Raw genomic sequence first — 12,843 nt, 5'->3', positions numbered from 1 at the left:
CCAGCAGTAGAGAGAGGAAGGAAAGCAAGATTGTTGAACAATTGTCAGAATACTGGCCTCTACCAACTAGGCACAATTCTGTTTGGAGATCCCCCCCACCTGGGCAACCTGTAAAGCAAAGATGTATCATAAGCCCAGTCCATATATTGTTCCATGAGTCTTATTTCCCTCTACAATATTTCTACAGCCCCAATGTACCTGGAATTGTAGCGTTCGTCGATGGGAAATCGAGAGCCCTTCTTGAGTGCCCTCCCTTTAAGGCAGGAGTCACGGGTCGTCGAACATCCGACGGAGAACAGGGTGAACTGCGGCGGTGAAGTGGCATCGTCGTTCCTAGTGGTGGTCGTCGACAATGGAGCGCTGGGGTCCGGCAAGGAAGAGGCATGTGGGGCACCTTGGTGACTATAGTTCTGGACCGTAAAGAGATGTTGAAGAACTGTGGCCCAGCCAGTGCATCGAGTCGTCAGCGTCTCTATGGTCTTTAGGTGGCGGGAAACCCACGGGCGGATGCTCCTCGGCACATCAACGGTTGGGCCTTCTCCAGCGGGATAAAGCAGGCGGTGATGCAGACGAGAGCGTCCGTGGGTCAAATGAAGTTCTTAGGCAAAAGGGAGCCTGGCGGCTCCAGTCGGCAACGGCGGTCGTCGACAGTGGCGGACAACAGTCCAGGTGCTTCTCTTTGGGATTCTGCGGCAGTCCCCGTCCCCGGTCGGCAGCCAGTCGTAGGTCTGTCTACCAGGGAGCTTTGGCAAAGATCAGCTGGTGCACGATGGTCCCTCGTAGCTCAGGAAGAGGGCGCCTTATCAGGTCCTCTCTGGGTCAGTTCCTGGAGACACAGCAGCTTTCAAATTGTGAAGGAGAGCAACAGCAATTCTTCTCTTCCAGCAGGGCTTCAAGGTTAAGCTTCAGTTTCACTCCAGTTACTCTTCAGCTTCTGAACACAAATTCTAGCAGTGAGAGGCCCCCAGATATACTAGTTGATCTCCCATTCATTCTGCTGGGTCACACTCAGGCAACCAATCGGTCAGAAGGGCATTCATGCAGGCAGGCATCCAATCAAGTGCATAGTGCATTCAGGCCATTCACTCCTCTCTAGACACTCACAACAAGTTATGTGTATTGAAACAAGTACCCAGCCATTCAACACTCCACACTGCATTCATACCAGTTTCGGGCAGGGCTGTCTCAGTCATTGTGTCAACCACCAGATACTAGACACCCACAACACAAAATGCGTATTCGTCACACACTCCATTCACCCAGGTCCCGCCCACAGGGTGTACCCACAACATACAGTCACTGGGAAGGCTCCAGCCAATCTGGCCTGGACTTCACAACAACACCATATATGGAACTTCCACCCAACTGCCGGTCAGTGGGAAGGGACAGAGTCAGGGCTTCCCAGGACTTTGGGAAAACAAGGTAACAGGCAAATAGAAAGCAAGAGGCCACGGGGCCATCTTTTTTCCTATCAGGAATCAACTGATTCCAATGGCAGGGCCTGGGTATCCCAAAATGGAGGATATTCAGAGCACCTGTCAAATTCAGCATGGAGCTGCCACCAGCCCATACCCTGCTCTGTGGGCCACATACAGGTGCCCAAAAACATACACTAGGGGCACAGGGTTGTACCCCCACCCATGGGTGCCATAAGGGTATCCCATGGGTTTGTACACCAAACCAAAAGAGAGAGCTGCACTGCCAGGAGTCCCACATGAACTCCTGAGCAGAAAACACGACAGAACACACGGTAAAAAGCAGTAAAGGACACGGATACAGAGGGCCTGTCCCTCCGATGCATTTCCAGCATCACAGCCCCTGACCTTAAAACTCAGGTGGGTAGGAAATGTTTTTTAGCGATTACATCGATTGTTCTCCAATTAGTGACCGGCAATGTACAGGGTAATGAACTTCGCCAACATACATGGCACAGAGGTTCCAGCAAGTCTACTCTAGATTATATTTTTGTGGATAACTTGATCTATTTATATCACTCACAGGTCATCCTCACTCTGTATTTAGACAGTGTCACCCCAAAGTGCCATCATGAAAACATCCAACACATTTCCTTTTCAAACGTCTTTCCACAATCACCATATTATTACTAAAAAAAAATGTATGAGTAACCTTCTAAAAGGACCACAACCAAACTCTTTTTTTCTCACTCATTCTTAGGAAATGTACTCCAATACAATCCGTTCTCTGTTGTGGTGTCCCTAAATCTTGAGGCAGTCCCCCACGCATAGAATGAAACACACACGTAGGACCTTGTGCCCCTCTTTTCACCCACACAGCTGCATGGATATGTTTGGAACAGTAGTGCACATAGTACCACAGGAAGAATCCATTTTATTACTGCTTAATTGGAAGAAGTAAACATGCATCTTTTAATGCGTATAAATAACAAGACAAAGCAATTCTAATTACAAAAACATTTCCTTTTTCCAGTTAGTTATTTTTCCTCGCTTATAAAATATTTCCTTCAGGAATTTTACTTACATTTTCACCGCCTAAAAAGTCATGTTACTCCAACTTCAAAATCTTATCTGGAGCACTGACCACAGATCTACTCCAATGGCTGAGATACAAGTGCTTGAACAGTACAGCAAGGATACTTTAAAAACCCACCAGTCTGTGTCTTCCTAAACAAACAAATATGTTTTTCTGAAAGGTGCCTTTAAAAATTCTGTTTTTTAAGGAAAATCTCTTATTGAATTATGTATAATATTTACTAATTCAAAGAAATCACCGTAGTTGTTGATCCTGGAGATGTGGAAAACAACCTCATTGTCTATTTTGCTTGTCAAATTTCTTACTATATTATGGAAGCCCTTACCCTGTAGAAAAGTGACTCATCAGCCCCTAAAATTAATTAATATTTTGTAAAACATTTTTTGAAGATTGTTTTTCCTCCAAAAAACAAAACTTGTCCCTGAACTAGGTATGAACCCACCACTGTCCAGGTCTTCCTATTTGGCTGCCAACCAATCCTATGATCTTCAAAACATTGCCGGATCTCCTTAAGGATGGATCTTGAGGACTGTGACTGGGGACACGTAGGTTCTGATAAGATGATTGATCAGTAATCACATATTCTTGATGTCATCCAATAAGCCTGGTTTTAGCAGTATAGCCTTTTGGGGCAGTCAGTACTTCTGGATAGAGACCAGGGAACCTGTTGGTGCAAGGCTATGTGTATGAAGAACGAAAACGAGGCTGGAAGAAAAAAAAACATTAAAGAAGGCTGCAGAGCAACCTACACTCTGCAACATTCATTAACTCGATTGCCCTTCCAGTTGTTTTAGTTTCCAACATGGTTTGCTCAAATATGGGATTGATGCCTTCATTCCAAACCCTACCAGTGGTACCCTACACTGTAAACGTTTAAGACCATTTTCTCAGCCTATATTCCACCCTTGCCCTTTGTTCTCCATCCTCATCTTACTCAGCACCTAGAAATAATTTATTTTGTAGTGTGCACTATATAGGCAGTTAAATAAATAATCAGGTCTCATATAGTTTTGAGTAGTAAAGATTCTACCATTCCTCTCCTTCACACACAAAACACTGGTCATCATCTCCCTCATCGTGTCTAGGATAGACTACACCAACAGTCTACACCTCGGAATGCCGTATTATCTACCGATGAAACTGCAATGTATACAGAACACCACACTTCTTCTCAAACTGTCCGGAAGGGACCACATCACTCCAGCACTAAAGATGCTACATTGGCTGCCAGTCAAAAAACTCAGATCCAGCGACAACATCCGCCTCGAACCTAAACCTTACACAAGGAAAAGACTTGGTGGATCAGCATTCTCTTGCCTAGCTGGTAAAATTTGGAACTCCATCCAGAGAGAAATTTGAAACATAAACGGCCATCTAAAATTCAGAAAACTCACAAAAACCTGGCTCTTCAACTCAGAACCAGATGAAAATGAATGAGCAATACTCACACCCCACCAAATAAACACTGGCAAGACGGCGGATTAGGCCAGACCACGACAAAGTGCAGGGAAGTAGAGAGACCTCTGAATGTGAGGGAGACCCAGGTGCACCCGTTCCCAGGAAGGGCCCTACCAGAAACTAAGGAGAGAGATAGGAACATCTTAAGTAGAACCCCAGACCAAGGGCATTAGAATTGAAGGGGAAAGAGTGGTGACCGAACAGAGAAACCACAAGGGACATGATTTAGGGGTCACCAGGGTTCACACCTGTGACCCATGAGGTCTCATTTGCTACCCCTAAAAAATTGAAGCTCCTTCCTGGGCTGTGGCCTGTGCCATGTGGCTCTTTATTTCTGGAGTGGCTGTATTTCTTCTTCAAGCCTATTAAAAAACAGGGGGTTCCAAAAGTGTAACACTTTCAGCAGTGACCCTAAATAAGAAAGAATAGGAATAACAAATAATTTGTCTTTCTGGAATTCTATACAATAATTGCTAGGCTCATTAAAGGTTTATTTCAGGCACACTTCAGGGTGTGAGTCACTGATTTAGTCTGTTCTTAAACACCTGAAATTCACAATGCAGCCAAAAATCGTTTAGTGTAGAATAAGCATCAATTTCAGACTATGGTCTTGATTCATGGTATTAATTGCACAGTAAATCGGGACATTGCGTGCCAAATCTCTCTCAAATGCCCATTTGCTGATTCATGGAATCAACTGCATGGGACTTTTTTGTACTCTGTGGGGCCTTTGCGCAGGCTTGGCACATCTCTGCGAGTGGCCGAGTGCCTTGCGCGAGACACCTTGCAGAGCGTGGGCATGGCCTACGCATAGAACATTGTAGGGGGCAGAACTTGCAAAAAGAGAGGAACAAGTGGAAATGTGGGCATTACGAAGGATGGCCCATTGGAAGTCCATTGCATGCCCACAAATGTACCTTACCAAGCACATTCATGGATCTGTCTCCGCAACCTCTGATCAAGGAAATGGCCACACAAAGCACTCAGTCAATCTGCCACCCGAAGGCAGGCATACAGACACTTGCGCATAAGATTCGCAGCACGGAGGTGAGTTTGCATGTCGGATTCAGGGGTGTGTGAACACAGACATGGTTCCGATCAGATATAAGGGTGCACGTACATAGCGTAGCGGGGTACAGGGACAGTTCACAGAGGTTCGCACACAGTTTGACCGAAATATGACATGAGTTACAGGAAATAGAATGCATGTTCTCGGGGTGCCGGTTGAAGTTACGGGGACACTGTGCAGTGTCTCTACTGTGCTGGTTTGGTTGTGGGGACCCCACTCAGTTTTCACAGGGTGCATGTGCTGCAAAGGTAGGTGAATATGGTAGTTTTGGCTCTGTGTGGTGGGGTGTCAGGGTGTTCCAGCTGCAACTTGCGGATAGACCTACTTTGAAGGAACAATTCCATGAATACACAGAGCGTGCAGATTTCGTTCTGCGTGCAGGATCGCGCAGAGTCGTTCTCAGCATGCAGGCTTTGCGGGATCTCTGCACACTTTTCCATGAATCAGGGGCTATGTATGTTACTTTTGCAAATTGCAGTTATAGCATGTTTTTTTCTGCCGTTGTCTCTGTTAAGATCATCACAGGGCATTGCATCTTGGTGACCTCGTTCACTTGAAAAGATCATTGTGCCTAAAAACTTGTGTACAGTGTAGAAATATTGGACCATAGCACATAAAGTTGCCTTTGATTTAATTGTGCCACAATCAATGCTTTATTGTAATGTGTCTATCTTTCATATCTCCGTGGTGTGCTGTTCACAATGTTTGTTTGCATGTATGAGGTAAAAAGGGCCCAGAACACAGGATGCCATGTGAGTGTGCTGCTTTCCCTGCGCTACTCTAAATTCTTTAATGCACAGTAATGAACCCTTCCAATGGTATGTATTTTGTCAACCTCAAAAGCCTGAAAAGTAGGTCCACACAGGCTTGACATGTGGCCAACTTTGCACCAGACCTGCAGATGACCTGCCTTCTGTTAAATCTCAGTTACAAGTTTAATGATAGTCAGAGTGTAATTTGATTTCTGATTTTGAGAACATTCAGACATTTAATTGCTCATTTTACTATAGCCGGTAAGATCGCTATAGCTGGTAAAATAGCTCAATGGGTTGAGCGCTCACTGCTGCGATGTGTGTCTGATCTGTGGGTTTCAGGTTCGAATCCCGGCAATGCCAACTCTGCTTTTCATCCTTCTGAGGTTGATAAATGAGTACCAACACAGGTTCGGTGATATTGTATGTATATTTGTTCTATATAAAGCGCTTAAGCGTAAGTGCTATATAATAACACACGTTATTATTTGACCGTGGACATCTGCTTGCTTGCACAGTCATTTGGTAATATGGGACTATCCACACTGATATTTACGATACATATGTTGATCCATTCCTGTATGAAATGTACATCACATTACCGTGATATTGTAACCATATTGTTCGTAGTGTATTTATGCAACAATGCTATTTGATGCCACTTCAACAGGTAAAAGGTCATTTTCCATTGCTTCCCGTGATGTCACTTCGGGCTGGGTTCAAATGACATTATTTCCTGTAATTGCATCATAGGTCAAGGGTCATGTGATGTCACATCTGCTACCCCTGGCATTTTGGTCAAATGACATCCCTATAAACCGCAGGGCCCACAGAGCTCAAGGGCACAGGGAAGAGACCCACCTCAAGGAGCCCAGGGAGCCAATGGTGGCTGCACACCAGGATATGCCAAGCAATAAAGCAGTGTATACATCCATTATTCTGAACATGCGGGGGGCGGACGAGACATCACCACTAAAAAGTCCTGCTAGCAACCCACAACTCACAATATAGGAGGCAGACCTACTTGCACACTACAATGCACAACACTGTCAGGGATATGTGCCACAGGTGGCCAAAACTGAGGGAGTACAATAACGCGCCACCACTAACCAACCTCACTAACAAATGTATCCCTCTGATTACACCTCTCAATATCTAAACAAAACACATACCTATACAGCAAAACAAACTACATGCACCTTGCTACACTGCAACAATGAAACAAACCACAAATAGCCTCACACAACAGCACACGACAACTACCGACTGAAAATTCACACCTACGCTCAACGAATGGTGTAAACTGAAATTAAGATGCCAACCGCACATCACAGCTCTCTTGTGCTTTTTGCCCACTCAGTCCTACTAACTTACCTTAAACTCTTGCTTGTCAGATCCGCCAGAGCACCAGGGGACCACTCAGGTCGTGACAGTGCGCAGTATAAATATCTTTTAACATAGCATAACATAACATAACTGCCTGTTTAATTGCTGTAATGCCATGCATGTAGGTACGTTATGTACAAATCTGAGAATTAATGGAGTTGGAAATTCCAATCGGTGGACGGCACAGAATATAGGTGCGCTGCATGCAGACGTTAACAGGGTTATGAAAAGTACCACCTTGGAATGGAAAATGGAGGTGTTTAATGTTGACCAGTTTGAATGTTTTATTTCTAAAATGATGGATACAATTTCAGGGAATCCTGCAGTCAGGCCCAAGGGTGGGCCGGTGGGGTGGTAAATGTTACCATCATAAGTACGATGAGCGGCTTGCTTTTGAAAAACGGGCCATGAGGAAAAGCATCAGAGAAATTAAACACTGAATTGACCAAAAAGATGTTAAACTGGAAAAACTCAATTGAGTAAAACAAAGCTATAGACATTTTTTTTAAATTTCGAACAGCATTTCTTATACTGGATGCAGCGTCCATGCTACATACTCTCTTTAAAAAGGATGTGGGAACATTTTGGGCCCTGGTGAATCCGCCAGATGCAATTTTCAGACGTTGTTCAGTTAAATGCAGTCTCTGAATTAGAGTGGGTCCAATTTTTCACAGACCTGCATGCCATTCCTTCCAGCGGTAAGGCCCTTCTTATTCTCCCAGTAGGAAAGAGCTCAGAGTCCCCCTGGTCTCTTCATGTTGAAACCAATAAGATTTGGGAAATCATTAAATCCTGTAAACGGTCAGGAGTTACAAGCCCAAACTGGCTAACAAATAATACTCTAAAGTCAGACACATAAAATTGTGCAAACGTTCTAATTATACTTTTTAAGAGGGGAAATTTCCGATTTCGTGGCAGAAAGATTTTGTTATTCCTATTTAAAAGTGGAGCGCAAGGACCGAAACAAGTAATTATTGCAGATTTCACTAATCGACTCAGAGAGTAAGTTCTTTGCGACCCCGCTGCTCCACCACTTGTTCTCGGTAAATAGGCTAAACAAATTGCAGACTGTTTTTTTTGTAAGGGCCATTCAACCAACATATCAATAGACCTCTTGGCAGCCTTCCACAAAGTGGATCGGAGAAGACCTTGGTTGAAGTTAGAAATGTGGAGACTGCCTCAGGGTCTATTGAGCCTTGTTATGTGCGTATGTGAAAATGCAGGTATAATTGTATGCCTGAAAAAGGAAGGTGATATGTCATGAAGATAAACACAATCTGGCTTGAGATGTTAATGAACATCTAACATCATCTTCTTTTCTCCTCTATAAATTGGGCAAGCTAAACATCCCTTGGATCGCCCATGCAGTCTGTTTCTTGCTCTTTGATAACTCTCAGGTCAGGCTGCAGAGGATTCTGTCGTCCTTCTCGGTATATGCAAAGGACAACGGTTTATTAATTAACCCGTTGAAAACCAGTATTCTTACCTTTTTGAAGGGTAAGAAACCCAGCCCTTTAACTTGGTTACTTTAGAAGACTGTAATGAGAAGTTCCACGAGTATTATTTATTTGATTTTTTACTTTTCGGCTCAACCTGTTTATGGGAACATTTGACATGCACTCACTCAGAAGACTTCCATCTTGACTAACCAACTTGTAAAAAGAGATTGGAAATTGGGCCGCTTCTCTAAATGTTATGATGGGAAGGTAGTCCCTAAATTAATTTATGGATTGGAATTGTTTGCAGCAGTGTCAATTAGATGGTTGGATCTGTTGGTTTGCTTCAATATGGAGGTGTGTACTTAAAGTTCCAAATGCTGTCCCTGTTTCGACGATAAGATTTAAATTAGGTATTTTGTCTTTGAAGGTCCATGTGCAATGTTGATCGCTGTCATTATTTCATAAATTAATGTCCCCATTAAATGACTCACTGTATGATAAAATGAAAGTATACAAGCAATGTAATGCTACATTGGGAGGTGGAAATGTTTTTGTAGCTCATGCGAGAGGGCAGTGTTGGATGTTATTATCTGAACGAAGTTCTCTCTTTGACAGGGATTGGATCCACACAACAGACCGATTACATGACTATCCCTCAATGAAGCACTTGGTACATGAACACAAAAAGAGAGGCTCCATTGCCCCATGTTTATTTCAGTTTGCGAACTACAATTATAGAACTTTGTTTTGACGATTTTTTGGGGGAATCTTTTGACCAAGAGAGGGAACCAAGTGAACAAGGGAGGGGAAAGGTTACGGCTGATGTTGCAGAATGCAGATTAAGTAAAAACAATGATGTGGTGGAAACTGTTAAACACTTTTTATTGCAATGTAGCGCTTTGAAAGAGCACAGGGTGGCTTACTTGGACAGAATACTGGGGACAATAGAGGGGTATGATGACACCTTATGGAGACAGTGTTTGGGTAGCAAGAATGTGCTGGCTGTAGCAGCTTTTCTGAAAATGTTAGACTTGACCATTTGATTTTTATATCCATTGAACTGATACTTATTTGCTATTAAGATGTGGAGCATCCCTCATGAATGTTTTCTGGTCCATATTGATAGGTTGTTCTCTCTTGTTAGTAATTCAATATGTTGTTTTTATTAGTTTTAGGTGGACAGATTTGAAGGATAACTAATTTTGTATAGCCTGCCCATTTCATATTTGATGAAATGTATTGGAACCTTTTTGAAAACATGTTTTATTATCTATTTGTCTTTTGTAAAGGTTTTTTGTAGATGATGCACAATAAAAATAAAGATGTGAGAACAAGTGGATTTTTCTCTTCAGTATGGTTTATGAAAGTATCATAGTCACATGTTATCAGTCACATATGCTGACATAGGCCAAAATGTGTTCCATTAAACTGATTTCAAATTAGCTCCATTAACTTCTATGAATAGCTTGAATCATATTTCAACATATTTTCACTCCTAACTCTGCACACATAGGTGCATGTTCCAGTGTATTTATCAGTTGAATTTCATTAAAAAAATAATAGACTGTAATGAGGCTCCAGCTAAAATTGTGATACTCTAGCCCAATTGAATAGCCAAGCCACCAATATTTTGGCACTAGATCTCCAGCTGCCATTTTCCTATTTTCTTTTTCCATGCCACATTAGTCACATACAAGAGGGTAGAATGGTGCTAAGGCAAGAGGTGCTAAAAACCACAAGTGATATGAGGAGCAAATAGAGATCAAGAAGCACAAACGTGTATAGACTGAGGGAAATAAACATGATACTCCTCCAAATTTGGTATAGGGGGAGAAGAAAGCTCCAAGGACTGGGGCTTGCGGACCAGGAGAGGATGTCATGGGAGAAGTGGTCAGAGCTTTGCCAGTACTTTTAAAGGATCGATCCTCCAGGTAGGAGGTGATCAAGACAAGACAAGATTTGCAAAACCCAAGATCCCGGAGAGCGAGGAGGAGAGAGGAATGTTTGACAGTGTCTAAAGCCGCAGAAAGGTCCAAAGGACAAAGTTGGAGACATGCATGAGTCCAGTCTCGGTCGAGTGTTTACTACAGAAGCCAAATTAAAATGGATTTCCATGGCTATAATCGTCAAGGTACTTAGTGATCTGATAAAAAACCACCCGCTCCAGGAATTTTGAATAATGGGGAAGGAGAGAAACTGAGTGATAGTTTGTTGTGACGTTTGGTTCATCAGAGGTTTTCTTCAATAGTGGAAAGACAGTTGCAGATTTGGAAAAGATGGGGGAAAAGTCCATAGAAGAGAGAGAGGTTAAAGAGCTCAGAGAGATATGGGTAAGTGATTGAGACTAAGTCTTTCACTATTTGGGGAGCAAAAGAGTTCATAGAAGCACAGGATGGGTTGACACTGTGGAGAATGTCTGCCTATTCATTTGGAGATGTAGGGTAGATCAGTTTGGGGGAGAGTAGTAGGCAGAAAGAGGGCTGAGAGATATGAGAGTGTCACCTATTTTAGAGATTTTAAAAGAAAAGTAGTAAGCAAAGTCACTAGGAGAAAAGGAGGAGGTGATGGATATTGGCTATGGAGGTGTGAGCAAAGAGTGGGGTAGTTGACATTTTGTGTGGGTGATTGTGCAGGGAGGAGATTAAGTTTGTGAAGTAGGAGGATTTATCTAGGACAGTGGTTAGGGCAGCAGGTACATTGTTCAAGGCTAGGTGTAGAGTAGGTGTCTGTCGTTTGTGCCAGAGGAGTAGGAGACGGGATCCAAGGCTGCTGACTGGGACATGGAAGTGTGAATGTGCAGGCAGGATGGGGTTGGCCACATGTAGTCATAAGTGCATAGTAAAAGTCAGAGGAGGCATGGTCAATGGAAATAGCATGAATATGGGTAAGATACAGTAGAGAGGTCCTCACATGATCAAAGTAATGAGCAAAAGAGTAACATTGCAAATTACTTAGCGGAAGATGAAACGTTTGCAATTAGTAAGTTGCTTCCACTGCAATATGTTAAGGTGCCTGCATTTCATATTAATCATCGAAGAGAGGCTATGAGGAGTGTGATTTAGAGAGAAAGGCAAGGCCAAGAGATTTCCCACAGAGTGAATAGGCTGGTAGTGGAAGGAGTAAAATAAGTGGTCAGATAGGAGGGAGTTAAGTTCAAGGCAGGTGCTGCACAGGGCTTCGGAAGGTTAAAGTGCACCAGCATGACAATGAGGATGTCAGTAGAAATGGAATCAATTCAGGTTCATCGTCAAATCAAGGAGGGAGTTGAGAGGGGATCAATAGAGAGCTGGACCAGTGAGAGGAATACAAAGGAGGAGTTAAATAGTCACATAATCAGCATATAAAGAGTTAATATCAGATAGGAGTAGAGGGTCAGTGTTGATGGACTTACTGAAAATGAACCCCACACTGCCACCCTTCCCATTAAGTTCAGGGAGAGTGGGAGTAGATAGCAGAGTTAGCATGGAGATCTGCTAGTGTAGCAGAACCATAAAGGAGATATAGGTTTTGCTGGTAGTAAGAAGTGAAAGTTGAAGGTAATTAGAGTCAAAGTGGTCAGTGATGTTGGAGGGATTGAACATTCCAGAGGCTAAGTGAAAGTGTAACAGGACGTGGGGGATTGGAGTAGGTGTTGTGCAAACATTGATGGTTATAGATGATGTTGAAGATCCTGGGAACACAGGAGCATTTTATTAGAAGGATGCTGGAGAGTGATTCAGAACTTAGACCAAGATCAGGCTGAAGTCTACGAGCGAAGGAAAGGAGAGGAGTGAGCAGAAAGAGCAAATGAGTGAAGTCAAGATGCAGAAATAGGCAAGAGAAAACAAGAAAGGAGACAGCTCAAGAGAGAGAAAGAGGGTAGGTGTGTGATTAATAAAAGGGAATGTGTGAATGATTGGCTGTTTGTTCTGAGTTGGGCTGGAATGGGGCTACAATTACTAAAAGACAGTTTAGAAACCCAAAACAGCAATGTTCCTTGGTCTGTGAGGCAACAGGTTATCGTACCAGAATGTCAAAGCAATTTGTTTGAATCTCATAACAATGTGTTTTTTAAACACATTTCACTAAAATGTAGATGGGGTTTGTCTGCCAGAAAATGTGGGGGGAGATTCCCACACCCCTGCCTTCCACCCTTACTGAGTCCCACCAACTCCCCCATCCAATGTTGCTTCATCGTAAACCTTTGTTTATTTTAGCAGTAAAAAATTGTAAAGATATTAGCAGTAAA

Source organism: Ambystoma mexicanum, chromosome 4q (assembly GCF_040938575.1).
Source record: "Ambystoma mexicanum isolate Mex_15411 chromosome 4q, UKY_AmexF1_1, whole genome shotgun sequence".
Classification (NCBI taxonomy): Eukaryota; Metazoa; Chordata; class Amphibia; order Caudata; family Ambystomatidae; genus Ambystoma; species Ambystoma mexicanum.
This window is presented reverse-complemented; position numbering follows the sequence as displayed.